The 16,697-nt window shown below is 38.8% G+C and overlaps 1 protein-coding gene across 1 annotated transcript in view; it reads right to left on the bottom strand.

Moving 5' to 3' along the window:
- PLAC1 (placenta specific 1) overlaps positions 1-16,426 on the bottom strand; it is a 36,705-nt gene extending 20,279 nt beyond the window's left edge. Inside the window, exon 1 of the mRNA XM_005700315.1 lies at positions 16,324-16,426. The gene's annotated coding sequence lies outside the window, so the exon portion shown is untranslated. The remainder of the gene's footprint in view (positions 1-16,323) is intronic.
- Between the last annotated feature and the right edge of the window lie 271 nt (positions 16,427-16,697).

Below are 16,697 nucleotides of genomic sequence, written 5' to 3'. Positions count from 1 at the left end.
CATGGACTATAGCCCACCAGGCTCCCCCATCCCTGGGATTCTCCAGGCAAGAACACTGGAGTGGGTTGCCATTTCCTTCTCCAATGCGTGAAAGTGAAAAGTGAAAGTGAAGTCGCTCAGTTGTGTCTGACTCTTAGCGACCCCATGGACTGCAGCCCACCAGGCTCCTCCATCCATGGGATTTTCCAGGCAAGAGTGCTGGAGTGGGGTGCCATTGCCTAGCCTCAAAAACATGTAACTAAAATTGTGATAAATGACACCAAGGTCAGATTCAAGTGCTGTGAGAGTGTGTAACACAAGGATCTAACTTAGTCTTGGGGTCTGGCCTAAGGCCTCCCTGAAGAAGGGCCATTTCCACACCAGTTCTCAGACTCTGAACTGGGGTTGCAGATGGGGAGATAGTGAGCACATGTCAACAGAATGACCAAGACCAAAGCTACAGAGCTGCAGCACAGGCTAGCACAAGCCATCCCCTTCAACTCTTATCAGGTTTATCTTCCTCTCTTTCCTGCTACTCTTTCCCCTACGCTGCCACCAGCCCTTACTTTCTCCCCTCATCTGAATACAGCTTGGGTAGGTTTCTATCTTTCATCTTTGAAAATGAGGCAAGAGAGATAAGACAGCATGAAAAGCCCAACATCCTGGTTATGTATATGCGTGCATGAGTGTGTGTCATGTAGATGTGGGAATATAATGATAATATTTAAGAAACATTGCTTTAGGGATCTCCCTGGCTGTCCGGTGATTAAGAATTTGCCTGCGAATGCAGGGGACATGGGTTCGATCCCTGATCCTGGAAGATTCCACATACTGTGGGGCAACTAAACCTGTACACCACAACTACTGAGCCTGTGATCTAGAAAATTGGAGCTGCAGCTACTGAAGCCTGCATGCCCTAAAGCCCATGCTCTGCAACAAGAGAAGCCATCACAATGAGAAGCCCGTGCACTGCAACTCGAGAGTAGCCCCTGCTCGCCCAAATTAGAGAAAGCTCATTGATGTATAGCAAAAACCGTCAAATATTGTAAAATAATTATCCTCCAATTAAAATAAATGAATTGAAAAATAGAAAGCACATGCGCAGCAACAAAGACCCAGTGCAGCCATAAATAAATAAATAAAATATATTACTTTAGAAACTACCATTCCTCATACACTGCCACAAAATTGAAATCACCAGGGTGCTTATTTTTATCAATTTATCTTTTGAATCTTAGGGAACTGAATCTAGAATGTTTGCAACTGGAGTGGTGGGGTACGGGGACTACAGAGTGAGGGGTGGAGATCTTGATGCAAACAGTTTTGCCACTCAGGATAATACCCTTGAGGTCCATCCCAGTTGTTGTACATTCCTTTTCATCACACCCAGAGTTTGCCTAACTGTTCATCTATCAAAGGACATTTTGGTTGTTTTCAGTTTGGGGCCATTACAGGGAAAGGTATAAGCTGTAAACATTAATGTACAAGACTTTATAGGGGCATTAGTTTTCATTTCTCTGGGATAAATGTCCAGGGGTGTGATTTCTGGGTCCTATGATAATTGCATGTTTAGTTTTATAGGAAACTGCCAAACTATTTTCCAGAGTGGCCGCAGCATTTCACTTTCCCACCCACAATATCAGAGAGTTCTGGTTTTTCCACATTCTCGCCAGTATTTGGTATTGTCACTGCTTTTTATTCAATTGTTCTAATAGGGGTGTAGTATTAATAACATTTCATTGTCTAAGTTTGCATTTCCCTAATGGTTAATGATGGTGAACATCCTGTGTATTTACCATCTGTATTTCCTCTTTGGTGAAATGTGTCTTTATGTCCTTTACCCATTTTCTGGTTGGATTGTCTGTTTTCTTCACTGTTGAGTTTTTTAAAAGTTCTTCATATATTCTAGATATGAGTCATTTGTCAGATGTATGGTTTACATATGTTTTCTCCCATTTTATAGGTTGTATTTTCATCCTCTTTAACAGGACCTTTCATGGAGGAAAAGTTTTAAATTTTGATCAGGTTCAATTTATTGGTTTTTCATTTTCTGTATTGTGCTTTTGATGTCAAGTCTATGCACTTTTCCCCTAGTCCTAGGTCCTGAATATTTGCTGTTTGTTTTTAAAAATTTTAGTTTTACATGTAAGTCTGTGATACTTTTGACTTAATCTTTGTATGTTATGAGACTTAGGATGAGGTTTTTGATGAATAATTTTATGTGTCAACTTGGCTAGGCCATGGTGCCCAGATGTGTGGTAAAACAGCTGAATGTTGCTGTGAAGGTATTTTTTATTTTTAGAAAAGATTAACATTCAATTCAATAGACTATAAGGCAGATTACCTTCCAAAATATAGGTGGGCTTGATCCAATCAGTCAAAGGCTTTAAGAAAAAGATTGACCTCCCCCAAGGAAGAGGCAGTTAGAAGACTACCTTCAGATTAGAGCTGCAATATCAACTCTTCCCTGGGTCTCCAGCCTGCTGGCCTGACTTGCAGATTTGGACTTGCCAGTATCCACAATTGCATGAGCCAATTTCTTAAAATAAACATCTCTCTCTTTCTTTCTGTATATATGTAAAGTACAAATGGAATTCAAAGAAGGAAAGGTGGATAGTCTTTTCAATAAATGGTGCTGGAGAAATTGGATGTATGTATATACACACATATACATACATACATACATATATATATACACACACATACCCACATTCTTTCTATACACACACAGTCTCTACACAAGCACACACAGTTTATTGGCTATGTTTCACTAAAGAACTCTAATACAAGGTTCTTTTATTTTGACCATAGATATCCAACTTCTCCAGCACCATTTATTGAAAATGCCATCTTTCCTTCATTGAATTGTATTTACAGTTAAAAAAAAATCAGTTGAGCATATTTATGTGGGTGTATTCTGGATTCTATTCAGATATGTTGGTCTACATATCCTCCTGCCAATACCACAGGCTTAAAAAATATTTATTTGGTTGTGCTGGGCCTTAGTTGTGGCATATGGGAGCTAGTTCCTTGACGAGGAATCGAACCCAGGCCCGCTGCATTGGGAGCTCAGAGTCTTAGCCACTGTACCACCAGGGAAGTCCCTACCATAGTCTTGATTACTTAAGATACATAGTAGGGCCAACTGATTCTTTCCTTTTTTTTTTTCTTTTTTGCTTTTTTCAAAATTGTTTTAGCTATTCTAGTTCCTTTGACTTTTTGAATAAATTTTAGACAAAATTCTACAAAAGTCTTGCTGAGATTTTTATTAGGAACTACTAACTTGTAAATTAGGAGCTACCAACTTGATTATGAACTACCAACTGAAGAACTATGGACGGATTTTCGAGACATTGTACAGGAGGCAGTGATCAAGACCATCCCCAAGAAAACGAAATGCAAAAGGGCAAAAAATGGTTGTCTGAGAAGGCCTTACAAATAGCTGAGAAAAGAAGAGAAGCAAAAGGCAAAGGAGAAAGGGGAAGATATACCCATTTGAATGCAGAGTTCCAATGAATAGCAAGGAGAGATAAGAAAGCCTTCCTCAGTGATCAGTGCAAAGAAATAGAGGAAAACAATAGAATGGCAAGGACTAGAGATCTCTTCAAGAAAATTAAAGACACCAAGGGAATGTTTCATGCAAAGATGGGCACAATAAAGGACAGAAACGGTATGGAACTAACAGAAGAAGAAGATGTTAAGAGGTGGCAAGAATACACAGAAGAACTATACAAAAAAGATCTTAATGACCCAGATAATCATGATGGTGTGATCACGCACCTAGAGCCAGACATCCTGGGATGCAAAGTCAAGTGGGCCTTAGGCAGCATCACTATGAATAAAGCTAGTGGAGGTGATAGAATTCCAGTTCAGCTATTTCAAATCCTAAAAGATAATGCTGTGAAAGTGCTGCACTCAGTATGCCAGCAAATTTGGAAAACTAAGCAATGGCCACAAGACTGGAAAAGGTCAGTTTTCATTCCAATCCCAAAGAAGAGCAATGCCAAAGAATGTTCCAACTACCACACAGTTGCACTCATCTCACACACTAGCAAACTAATGCTCAAAATTCTCCAAGCCAGGTTTCAACAGTAGGTGAACCATGAATTTCCAGATGTTTAAGCTGGATTTAGAAAAGACAGAGGAACCGGAGATCCAATTGCCAACATCCGCTGGATCATCAAAAAAGCAAGAGAGTTCCAGAGAAACATCTATGTCTGCTTTGCTGACTATGCCAAAGGCTTTGACTGTGTGGATCACAACAAACTGTGGAAAATTCTGAAAGAGATGGGAATACCAGACCACCTTACCTACCTCCTGAGAAATCTGCATGCAGGTCAAGAAGCAACAGTTAGAACCAGACATGGAACAACAGACTGGTTCAAAATTGGGAAAGGAGTATGACAAGGCCGTATATTGTCACTCTGCTTATTTTACTTATATGCAGAGTACATCATGCGAAATTTAGGACTGGATGAAGCACAAGCTAGAATTAAGATTGCTGGGAGAAATATCAGTAATGCAGATGACACCACCCTTATAGCAGAAAGCAAAGAAAAACTAAAGAGTCTCTTGATGAAAGTGAAAGAGGAGAGTGGAAAAGTTGGCTTAAAGCTCAACATTCAGAAAACAAAGATCATGGCATCTGGTCCCATCACTTCATGGCAAGTGGATGGGGAAACAGTGGAAGCAGTGGCTGACTTTATTTTTGGGGGCTCCAAAATCACTGCAGATGGTGATTGCAGCCATGACATTAGAAGACACTTGCTCCTTGGAAGGAAAGTTATGACCGACCTAGACAGCATAGTAAAAAGCAGAGACATTACTTTGCCAACAAAGGTCCATCTAGTCAAGCTATAGTTTTTCCACTAGTCATGTATGGATGTGAGAGTTGGACTATAAAGAAAGCTGAGTGCTAAAGAATTGATGCTTTTGAACTGTGATGTTGGATAAAACTCTTGAGAGTCCCTTGGACTAAAAGGAGATCTAACCTGTCCATCCTAAAGGAAATCAGTCCTGGGTGTTCATTGGAAGGACTGATGCTGAAGCTGAAACTCCAATACTTTGGCCACCTCACGCAAAGAACTGACTCATTAGAAAAGACCCTGATGCTGGGAAAGACTGAAAGCGGAAGGAGAAGGGGCTGACAGAGGATAAGATGGTTGGATGGCATCTCCAACTCAATGGACATGAGTTTCCGTAAACTCTGGGAGTTGATGATGGACAGGGAGGCCTGGCGTGCTGCGGTTCATGGGGTCACAAAGAGTCGGACATGACTGAGTGACTGAACTGAACTGAACTGAACCAACTTGTATATCATTTTGAGGAGAACTGACATCTTTATTATGGTGAGTCTTCATATCCAGGAACATGGCATTTCTCTCCATTTATTTAGATCTTTTTCAATTTCTTTTTTTTTTTTTTTTTTTGGCCATGCCATGAGCAGCTTGTGGGATCTTAGTTCCCCCGACAGTGATTGAACCCAGGCCCCTGTCTGTGAAAGCATGGCATCCTAACCACTGGACCACCAGGGAATTCCCCTCTTCTTTGTTTTCTTTCATTAACATTTTGTAGTTTTCAGTATATAAGTCTTATGCATATTTGTTAGGTATATATCAAAGCCTTTATTTTTTTAGCAATTTTAAATGGTATTATATTTTTTATTTTGGTGCCCATGTTTCATTGTCAGTATATAGAAACATAACAGATTTTTAATGTTTATTCTGTGACCTTGCTGAACTGACTTATTAGTTTTAAAAGTGAAAAAAATAGATTCCTGGACTTCCTGGTGGTCCAGTGGTTAAGAATCTGCCTGCCAATGCAGGGGACACAGGTTCAATTACTGGTCCAGGAAGATCCCACATGCCTTGGGACAACTAAGTCCATACCTTACAACTACTGAGCCCACATGCTGCAACTACTAAGCCTGAATGCCCTAGAGTTCATACTCCACAACAAGAGAAGCCATCACAATGAGAAGCCTATGTACCACAACTAGAGAGTAGCCTCTGCTCACCACAATTAGAGTAAGCCTGTGCACAGCAATGAAGATCCAGTGAAGCCAAGAAAAAGAGAAGATTCCTAAAATATGACACAATTGAACTTATCTATAAAACAGACTCATAGATATAGAGAACAGACTTGTGGCTGCCAAGGGGGAGTCAGGAGGGGGAGGAAAGGATTGGGAGTTTAGGATTAGCAGATGCAAACTATTATATAGAGAATGAATAAGCTACAAGGTCTTACTGTATAGCACAGGAAACTATTCAATATCCTGTGATAAATGGAAAAGAATACAATATATATATGTATATATATAACTGATTCACTTTTTTGTATAGCAGAGACTAACACTGTAAGTCAACTATACTTGAATAAAATGAATTTAAAAATAGATTCCTTGAGATTATCTATGTAGATTATTATGCCACCTGCAAATAGAAAGTTTCATTTCTTCCTTTCAAATCTATATGTCTTTTCTTTTCTGTCATTATTGTACTAACTAGAACTTCTAGTGGAGAAAGCAATGGCACCCCACTCCAGTACTCTTGCCTGGAAAATCCCATGGATGGATGAGCCTGGTAGGCTGCAGTCCATGGGGTCGCAAAGAGTCAGATACGACTGAGCGACTTCACTTTCACTTTTCACTTTCATGCATTGGAGAAGGAAATGGCAACCCACTCCAGTGTTCTTGCCTGGAGAATCCCAGGGATGGGGGAGCCTGGTGGGCTACTGTCTCTGGGGTCGCACAGAGTCGGACACGACTGAAGCAACTTAGCAGCCGCAGCAGCAGCAGAACTTCTAGCACTATGATAAAAAAGAATAGTAGAAATGGACATCCTTGCCTTCTACCTGATCTTAGGGTGAAAGCATTCAGTTTTCCATCCTTAAATATAATATTAGTTATAGGGCTTTTTTGGGGGTAGGTATCCTTTAGCAAGTTAAGGAAGTTTCCTTCTATTCCTTGCTTGCTGAGAGATGTTGTCATGATTGGATGTTGAATTTTGTCAAATGTCTTTTCTGCATCAGTTGAAATGCTCATGTGATTTTTCTTCTCTCGGCCTGTTAATATGATGGTATACACTGATTGGTTTTTAATATTCAACCAGACTTGGATACTTGTCACTGTCCCACAAGATGGTGGAGTAGAAGGATGTGTGCGCATCTTCTCCTGTGAGAACTTCAAAATTGCAACAAACTGCTGAATAGCCATTGACAGGAGAATGATCTCAGCAGAAAAAGATACCCCACATTCAAGGGCAAATGAGAAGCCCCAACAAGATGGTGAAAGGAAGAGTGAAAGTTGCTCAGTCATATCTGACTCTTTGCAACCCCATGAACTATACAGTCCATGGAATTCTCCAGGCCAAAATACTGGAGTGGATAGCCTTTCCCTTTTCCAGGGGATCTTCCCAACTCAGGGATCAAACCCAGGTCTTATGCATTGCAAGCAGATTCTTTACCATCGGAGCCACAAGGGAAGCCCAAGAATACTGGAGTGGGTAGCCTATCCCTTCTCAAGCAGATCTTCCCGAGCCAGGAATCAAACCAGGGTCTCCCATATTGCAGGCGGATTCTTTGCCAACTGAGCTATCAGGGAAGCCAATGGTAGGAGGGGCAAAATTGTGCTTAGAATCAAACCCTTTACCCACCAGACATGCTTGGAGGGCTCAAACAAAACCTTGTGCACACTAGGACCCAAGAGAAAGGAGTAGTGACCCCATAAAAGATTGAGCCAGATTTACCTATGAGTGTCCAGGAGTACAGCCATGAAATTAAAAGATGCTTGCTCCTTGGAAGAAAAGCTATGATCAACTTAGACAGCATATTAAAAAGCTGAGACATTACTTTGCTGACAAAGGTCCATCTAGTCAAAGCTATGGTTTTTCCAGTAGTCATGTATGGATGTGAGAGTTGGACCATAAAGAAAGCTGAGTGCCAAAGAATTGATGCTTTTGAACTGTGGTGTTGGAGAAGACTCTTGAGAGTCCCTTGGACTGCAAGGAGATCCAACCAGTCACTCCTAAAGGAAATCAGTCCTGAATATTCATTTGAAGGACTGATGCTGAAGCTCCAATACTTTGGCCACCTGATGCAAGGAACTGATTCATTGGGAAGGACCCTGATGCTGGGAGAGATTGAAGGCAGGAGGAGAAGAGGACAACAGAGGATGAGATGGTTGGATGGCATCACCAACTCGATGGACATAGGTTTGGGCAAGCTCTGGGTGTTAGTGCTGCAGTCCATGGAGTTGCAAAGAGCCGGACACGACTGAGTGACTGAACTGAACTCAACTGGATACTTGTAATGAACCCTACCTGGTCATGGCATAGAATTCCTTTATATTGCTGAATTCTACTTGCTAATATTTTGCTAAAGGTTTTTGCATCTATATTCATGAGGGATATTGATCTGTAGTTTTCTTGTATTGTCTCTAGGTGGTTTCAGTATCAAGGTAACGCTAACTTCATAAAATTAATAGGGAAATGTTCCCACTACTTCTATTTTCTGGATGAGATAATGTAGAATTGCTGATACTTTAAATATGTGGTAAAATTATCCAGTGAAATAATCTGGAACTAGAGAGTTCTTTGTTGGGAGTTTTAAAATTATGCAGTTAATTTCCTTAATAGTTATAGGGCTATGAATTCTATTTATATTGGGTGACTTGTGGTACTTTGTGTTTTTCAAGGAATTGGTCCACTGCATTTAAGTTTTTAAATACAAGTGTGTAGAGTTGTTCATGGTACTACCTTACTGTACCCCACCCTTATCTGTAGGATCTGTAGTGATATCTCCTGTTTTGTTCCTGATATTGGTAATTTGCTTCTCTTTTTTCTTTGTCTGTCTTGCTAGAGATTGTCAAGTCTATTGATCTTTACAAAGGAACAGCTTTTGTTTCATTTATTTTCTTTATTGTTTTCCTTTATTCAATTTCATTGATTTCTGCTCCTTATGATTTCCTTCCTTCTGCTCACTTTGTGCTTATTTTGCTCTTCTTTGATAGACACATACTTTCTTTTTTATTAATGTTTGCATGATATATCTCTTTACATCCTTTTACTTTCAGTTTCTCTATATCATTATATTTGAAGTAAGTTTCTAGTAGAATGCATATAATTGGGTCATATTTTTCTTATCCACTCCACCAACCTTTGTCTTCTAATTGATACACTTAGACCATTTATACTTAATGCAATTTTTTATAAATTAGAATCTAAATCTGCTATTTTATTTTCTGTTTTCTGCCTTTTATTTGTCAGATTTCTTTTTTCTGCCTTCCTGTGGGTTACTTGAATATTTTTTGGACTATCATTTTGATTTATCTGTCATGGTTTTGAGTGTATATATTTGTATAGATTTTTAGTGGTTACTTTAGATATTATATATATATATATATATATATATATATATATATATATATATAACTTATCACACTCTAGTGATGGTGTTATTTTACCATTTCAGGTGAAGTGGAAACCTTACCTCCATTTATGTTCATTTACTTTCCTCATGGTTGACTCAAGAGGGAAAGGAAAGTCTACTGGATTTCTTCATGTTTTTGTTTATTGTGTTCTTTCTTCCTTATATTCCAAGAGTCCTTCTTTTATTATTTTCTTTCTGCTTGGAGAAGTTCTTCTAGCTATTCTTTTAGGGTAGGTGTGGTGGTGACAAATTCTCTTAAGCTTTCCTCATCTGAGAATGTTTCCATTTCCCTTTCATTCCTGATGGACATTTTTGAGGGATGTAGGATTCTGGGTTAGCAGTCCTTTTCTTTTAGTGCTTGAAAAATGTGCCAATTCCTTATTAGAACATTGTCTCCTTGTTCTCTTTTCTTTTTGCCTTCAAGACTTTCTTTGTTTTTAGTTTTCAGAAGTTTGACTATGATGGGTCTTAGCGTGAATTTCTTTGCATCTATCCTGCTTAGGGTTCTTTCAGCTCTTTGAATATGTAGGTTTATCTTTTTTCCCAAACTTGGAAACTTTGAGATTTTATTTTTTCAAATGGTCTTCAGCCCCTTTTTCTTTCTTCCCTCTTCCTGAGACTCCAGTGATATGAATGTTATATCTTTTGTTATAGTCCCATATGTTCCTGAGGCTCTTTTCATCTTTTTCCAGTTCTCACTGTGTAATTTTTATTGTTATACCTTCAAGTTCATTTATTCTTTCATTTGTCTGCTCTATTCTGTTGAGCTCATCCACTGAATTTTTCATTTCTAAATTTTTCATTTAGTTCTTATTTGTATCTTCGTATTTGCTTGCTGAGATGTTATATTTCTTTGCTGAGACTTTCTAGTCTTTTCATTTGTTTCAAGCATGTTTGTAATTGTTCACTGAAGCATTTTTATGATAGATGCTTCAAAATCTTCATCAGATAACTGTAACATCTCTTATTTTGATTTGGGCATCTGTTGATTCTTCTTTTCACTCAATTTGAGATTTTCCTTGGTCTTGGTATAATGAATGATTTTCAGTTGAATACTGTTCATTTTGGGTATCATGTAATGAGGCTCTTATTTAAGCCTTTTGTTTTTCCTGTTTGAAGAAGTTTCCCCTACTCTAGCAGGGAAAAGAGAGTTGCTGCCTTGTTAGTGCCACATTGGGGTAGAAGTTCAGGCTCTCCACTCATCATTCGTTGGCATGGGTGTGTGTGGAAGTCATAGTTTTTCCTGTGGTATTTGGCTACAGTAGAGTAGTACTTGTCTAAAAGTTGCCTACTTTGCTAGGCTGCCCCTTTCTTGGTCCTTTGGCTAAAGAGAGCAGGCCTTTTTTTGTTTGTTTGCTCCCATTTGGTTTTTTCTTAACTGCTGGCGTCTCCAGCATCCAGTCTGGAATCAATGAGACAAAAAGAAAATCCAGGGAACTCACCATCACGTCATTCATTGGTTACTGAGGTCTTTAGCCATTCTGCCTTCTTTCCACCTTTCTTGGTCCTCTTATATTTGTTTTATATATAACACCCAGGGTTTTTAGCTGTATTTAGTGACAAAAATAGGGACGAGTACATCAATTCCAGCTTCTTTTCTTGGAGCCAGAAATCCCCATTTGATGCTTTCGACTCCACACCTCTTATTAGCTAAACCTCTTCACTTATCCCTGAAGGTATGGTGTTAAAAAGTCAGTTTGATATGCGGTCTTCATTGAGTGAGTGGATCATGCTCATGTAGCCTGTGAGATATTGAGGCAGATCCATAGATTGAGGCAGATCCATAGATTAATGCATCCCCAGAGTTCTCCAGCTGCTGAGCTGGTGACAGATTCCTTAAATCTGTTCTGCTCTTGAATAAACAAGTCTTCAGTACGTGCCCAGAGCTGCAACGGATGTTTAAGAGGTTATGGAGAAGGCTGTAGCCTTCACTCTCAGGATGTTTGATGTCTAGTTGAGGAGAAAAGACAAATGAATTCTCCATCTCAGGACTTGGCATATAGTAGACAATCAATACTTGCTTGATGCTAGGATGAGTGCTGCTGAACAAATGTTAACTGTCCCTGAATGACAGGTGCTAAAATAATTGTGTGATGCAGACTAGAATTGTTGCCTGAGCCAGAAGACAGGCAGTGGTGTGGTTTGGAAGTAGTCAAGAAGGAGGTAGAGGTTGGGTTGTTTTGTAGGTTGGGTTGGATATAGAAGTATTTTTTTTAATTGGGGTATAATTGACATATAACATTATATTAGTTTCGGGTATACTGCATAGTGATTCAATATTTGTATATATTGTGAAGTGATCATTACAATAAGTCTAGTTAACATCTGTCACCATACATAGTTACAAATGTTTCTTTCTTGTGATGAGAATTTTTAAGATCTACTTTTTAGCAACTTGAAAATATAATAATACAGCTTTATCAATTATAGTGTCCACGCTGCACATCACATCCTCATGACTTAATTATTTTGTAACTGGAAGTTTGTGCCTTTTTGAAGGTATTTTTTTGAAGGAAAAACGGACAGGACTTGTTAACAGACTATTTATCTGGAGGGTAGGGCATGAAAGAGAGTAAAAAGCCAGACTGGTTCAGATCCTGGGTCACTGGGAGCCAAGCAGAAGACTATATGTTTGATCTTGGACCTGATTAGCTTAAGTTGTTAGCAAAAGATCCAAGCAAACTGCACAGTTTTTGGACTATCTGGAACTGAGGGACAAGACGATATTAGAAAAACTCATTTTTTCATCTGAGAGTTTCCAAAAGATATAGGCCTTAGCTCCAGCTTTGCAGCCAAAAAAACTATGTAATCCAAGGCAATTTACAATGCCTCCCTGGGCTTTGATTTCCTTATCTGTAAAGTGGAGTGCATTGCTAGGTGGTTTTTAATGAGATAACATTTGATCAGCAACCAGCACAGTATCCGGGATTTGGAAAGAACTCTGGACTTGTTGGAATATATTCCTTCTAGCTGTAAAGTTCTAGGATTCTGAGATTTCTTTGAAATGTGAAGAATACTTACTGTATCTGCCTTCTGCGACTGAGTTTTCACTTAGTAGCTTTTTTTTCCCCAGCAGAGCCCACCAGTTTTTATTATGTAAAGGTCAGAATGTGAGGGAGGGAAGGTTGTACATGTTGTGTCTCAATCTTTTCAGACTTCCTAAATTTTGAGCATCTGCAGTTTTCATGCTTGAATCAGAAAAGCCTCCATTTCGGCTGACTCCAGCCCTCCACTCTGGGGAGTACAATGGGCCGGTAGCCATTAATACACAGGAAGGGAGGGCTTTGTGATATCTTAAAGCTATTAGATTTTATTTATTTCCAGTTTGCTCAACATTTGTTCCACAGATCTGGAGAGTTTTTTTTTTTTTTTTTTTTTTTTGGAGAGTTTTAAAATGGGTGGGGATGGGGAGAGAGAAGGATGAAACCTAACTAGGCCTAGAGAAAAGGATGAACAGTTTTGCCTTTCAATACCAAACTGAGGCTCTTAATAAACCTCGAAAAGACTTGTAGGCATAATTTTGCTTTTCTGAAAACAACGCTGCCATGACTTTCCACGTGGCATCTGAAGAGTAGACTGTGGTTTGAGAAATCGTTTCACATTTTGTGACTAGGATAGTATTTCTTTCTTTCCAATTAAAAAGATATTTTTCAGGTTGTAAAGTACTATAAGCTCATTGTAGAGAATTTGGAAGTTACAAATATTAGAATATGAAAATAATTCATAATTCTACTATTAGAATCATTGTTAATATTTTGTTTATTTCCTTTCTGTCGTCTTCCTTTTTGCATGTGCACACACACACACAGGAGATCATACTGTATGTTCATCTGTATCCTCCCTTTCTCCACTTAATTTAGGTTGTGAGCATTTTCTCATGATGTTATAGACTCTCTTAAAAATGATTTTAAATAACTACATAGCATTTATAGTATAAATGTTACTACATAAGATTTTATAATTTAGACATTGAAGTTGATTTCACTTTTTCTCTAATTTAAATGATATTACAATGAGTTTCTTAGTATTTATATCTTTTGTGCATTTCTTTTTTTTTTTTTTTTTTAGGGTAAGTCCCTAGAAAGAGAGTTTCTGGGCCCAAAGACAAGAACACCATTAAGGCTTTGGCACATTTTGGCAAATGACCCTGTGAGAAAGTTGTATCAATTTGCATGCCCAGCAGTGTTTGAGAATGCCTGACTCACTACATTGATACAGAATACTTCACCATATGTGTGCATGACAATATTTTGGATCATTTCCATTCAAAAGGCATTTACTGAGCACCTACTATGTGTAGCATACCGGGCTAGGTATGAGACTCACCCCCCATTATGCAGTGTAAGTGCTAGGTAGATAACACACATACAAAGATGGTTAAAAATACAAGTAAGTGTAATCACATATCACTCTCTATGGCCAGGGTTGGTATCATTCAGCCTTCAAATAGCTACTTTTTGAGGAAAGACACTGTGCTAGCAAATTTTCAAACAGAATTGCAATCTCATACATGCTTTAAAAAAATGTACTAATGTGAACCTTGCAAACAACAGGGGTTCAGTTGTAATCATTTACACTGTATTTCCTGATGTAAGTTAAGGTCAGAATGCAGAGGAATATGACAAATCCACAACTTTTCAAAAAGCAAAAAACCTATTTGGGTGAAAGGACAATTTCTGCTTTTGTCAATTCCCTTTAGAAAGTTAACCTGTTAATTATCAGAGAAGGGGGACACAGAACACACAGAAAGCTAACCTCCTTCTGGCAGCTGGGGATAATTTGTCAGTCTCCTTTGAAATGTGGCTTTGTGCTCACTGGTGAAGGCAGCTGGAATGGCAAAAGCATGACAGACAAAAGCTGAAATCCACATGAAGAAATGTTCCCCCCCCCCCAAATTACTGCCTGAGTTAGCAATGGTCAGAACAGAAAGTACATGTATATGTTCCCAGCAACAAGCATGTCCAGAGCTAGAGAAGGCCCCTGTGCTACAGGAGCCATTGAGAATAGCAGTAGCCCTGAATGAGGCTGCTGGATAGCATTTAAACAAGCCCTCTCACCCACATGAAAAATTATACCATCAAATGTAATCCATTTAAAACAGAGATGAAATGAATGAAAGTATCATGTTTTAAAATCTAGTCAAAAGCATTTACTATTCTGAAAAGGAAGACCTACTTAATATATAGTGGATATTGTCTAGAGATATAGAAATAGAGGTTTTAGCATATGATTTCAAGTTAAAAGGTAACCAATGGAATTCACTAAAAATAATACTATCCAACTGGAAACAATGCAAATGTCTTTCAACTGGTGAATGAGTACACTGGTACATTCAAGCAATGGAATACTACTCAGCAATAAAAACAATGAACTACTGAGACATAAATCTCAAAATAATTAAAATTAGTGAAAGAAGCGGTATAAAAAGATCACATATTCGCTGGTTCCATTTCTATGACATTCTGGAAAGGGCAAAAGTATAGGAACCTAAAACAGATCAGTGGTTACCAGGGGTTGGGAGAGAGGGATGGGGTTGATTACAAAGGGCAGCATAAGGAAGTTTTGGGGGTGATATATATTGATTGTGATGGTAGTTATATAAAAAGTTATATGACTTTTTGTATTTGTCTAAACTCATAGAACTGTATAACCCAAATAGGGATTTTTACTGAATACTATTTTAAAAGGTGAATTCAAAAACCTCATAAAGATAATACTATCAAACATGGGGAGGTGGAGAAAGAAAGGAGGTTGAGAGTAATGCTAAGTGACTTAAATCCATAGTTTTTACAGCAAAGGGTTAATAGATAAGGGTTCAAATGGATAAATTAAGAAGTAGGAGTAGAGACATATTTAGAAATATTTAAATAACCACCAGATGAATTGAAAACAGAATCTCTTAAAAATGGTTGCTTCTGAGGAGTGACACTAAGGGTAGGGCAGAAAACTCTTTTTTTTTTTTTTTAATTACAAGCATTCCTATATTACTTGATTTTTAAAAATCATTCTCATGTATTGCTTTTATTTAAAAATAAGGGCAGTGGAAAATACACTGGACTGGGAATCATGAAACCTGATCTTTAACCTTCAGTCTGCACTAATTGAACAACTCCCTTCTCTCTGAGTCTTGGTTTCTATTGATACATCCATAATATAAAGGGGTTGAACTAGATGACCTTTAAGATCACTTTCAGACCTAAAAGAATTTATAACACCAGATGACTGCCATACCTACAACAATTCTTTATTGAACCCAAAGCTAAGAAACAGACATTCTTATTTTTAAACCTAGAAGGGACTCAATCATCAAATTAAAGACTCTTTTTAACCACTGAAGAAACCAAGACACAGATTTGTTAAAAGACCCACTTGAAATGACAGTTAATTGGCACAGAGCTAGGACTGGAGCTTAGGTCTCCGCCTGAACTCTTGCCATAGCACCACCCAACTTCTACTGGGTCTAATGGAATTATTCCCAGGCACCAAGGCTGACAGAAATTCCCGGAGATGACACCAGACATGAAACTCATATGCTTACATGGTTCCACTGGCCTGGGAAATGAGTCAGAATTTTGGAAGTGGTCCTTGACATAAGCATGGATGATGCAGTACTGTAGGCATCCCCAAGTTGATTAAGGCTATGTTAGAGCCCAATCTGAGGACTCCACTTACTAATGCCTGGAGAATCGACCACCTTAGACAGCTCCTGCCAGTCCACTCACTTTCTTTTTTGTGCAATAGGAATCCCACCACTCAGAAATACCACCCTTTTCATTCTGATTTAAAACAATATTTTTCTCATCGGTCTTTTATCTCTACAGCCTCTAAGCGCATGACATATTTCACCGAAATCTATGAAGTATGATAGATACATCTACTTGGAAACATTTATCAACCATCATCAAATTAAAACAATACCTGGGTATGGTTTAGCAATCCTCCTAGAAAGCGAGTTGAAACAGGCCCCAGACTTTGACCACACTATCTTCTTAGGAAAGATCTTCCATGTTGGCTAGCAAGCAAGCTGTGAGCATGTGCGTTGTGCCAAGTGTCTTGCCCATGCCCCCCCCCCCCTTTGCCTGAGCCTGAAGGCTCACTGGCCCCTCATCGCACAAGGTCTGAGATTTAGAGAATAAGGACACCATTATGTGGGGCTATCATTCTTCCCCGGTGGAAACAACGCTGCCCTTTGTAAGCTCCCAGCAAACTTCAAAGGGTGTGGCTATCTCTCTGTGCTCCCAGGGAAGCCTCCTTGGGAAACATCGCTCACAGTGCCCTTCAAGCACTAGAAT

Source organism: Capra hircus (assembly GCF_001704415.2).
Source record: "Capra hircus breed San Clemente chromosome X unlocalized genomic scaffold, ASM170441v1, whole genome shotgun sequence".
Lineage (NCBI taxonomy): Eukaryota > Metazoa > Chordata > Mammalia > Artiodactyla > Bovidae > Capra > Capra hircus.
Note: the sequence above shows the minus strand (reverse complement) of the source record. Positions and strands in the feature narration are given on the sequence as shown.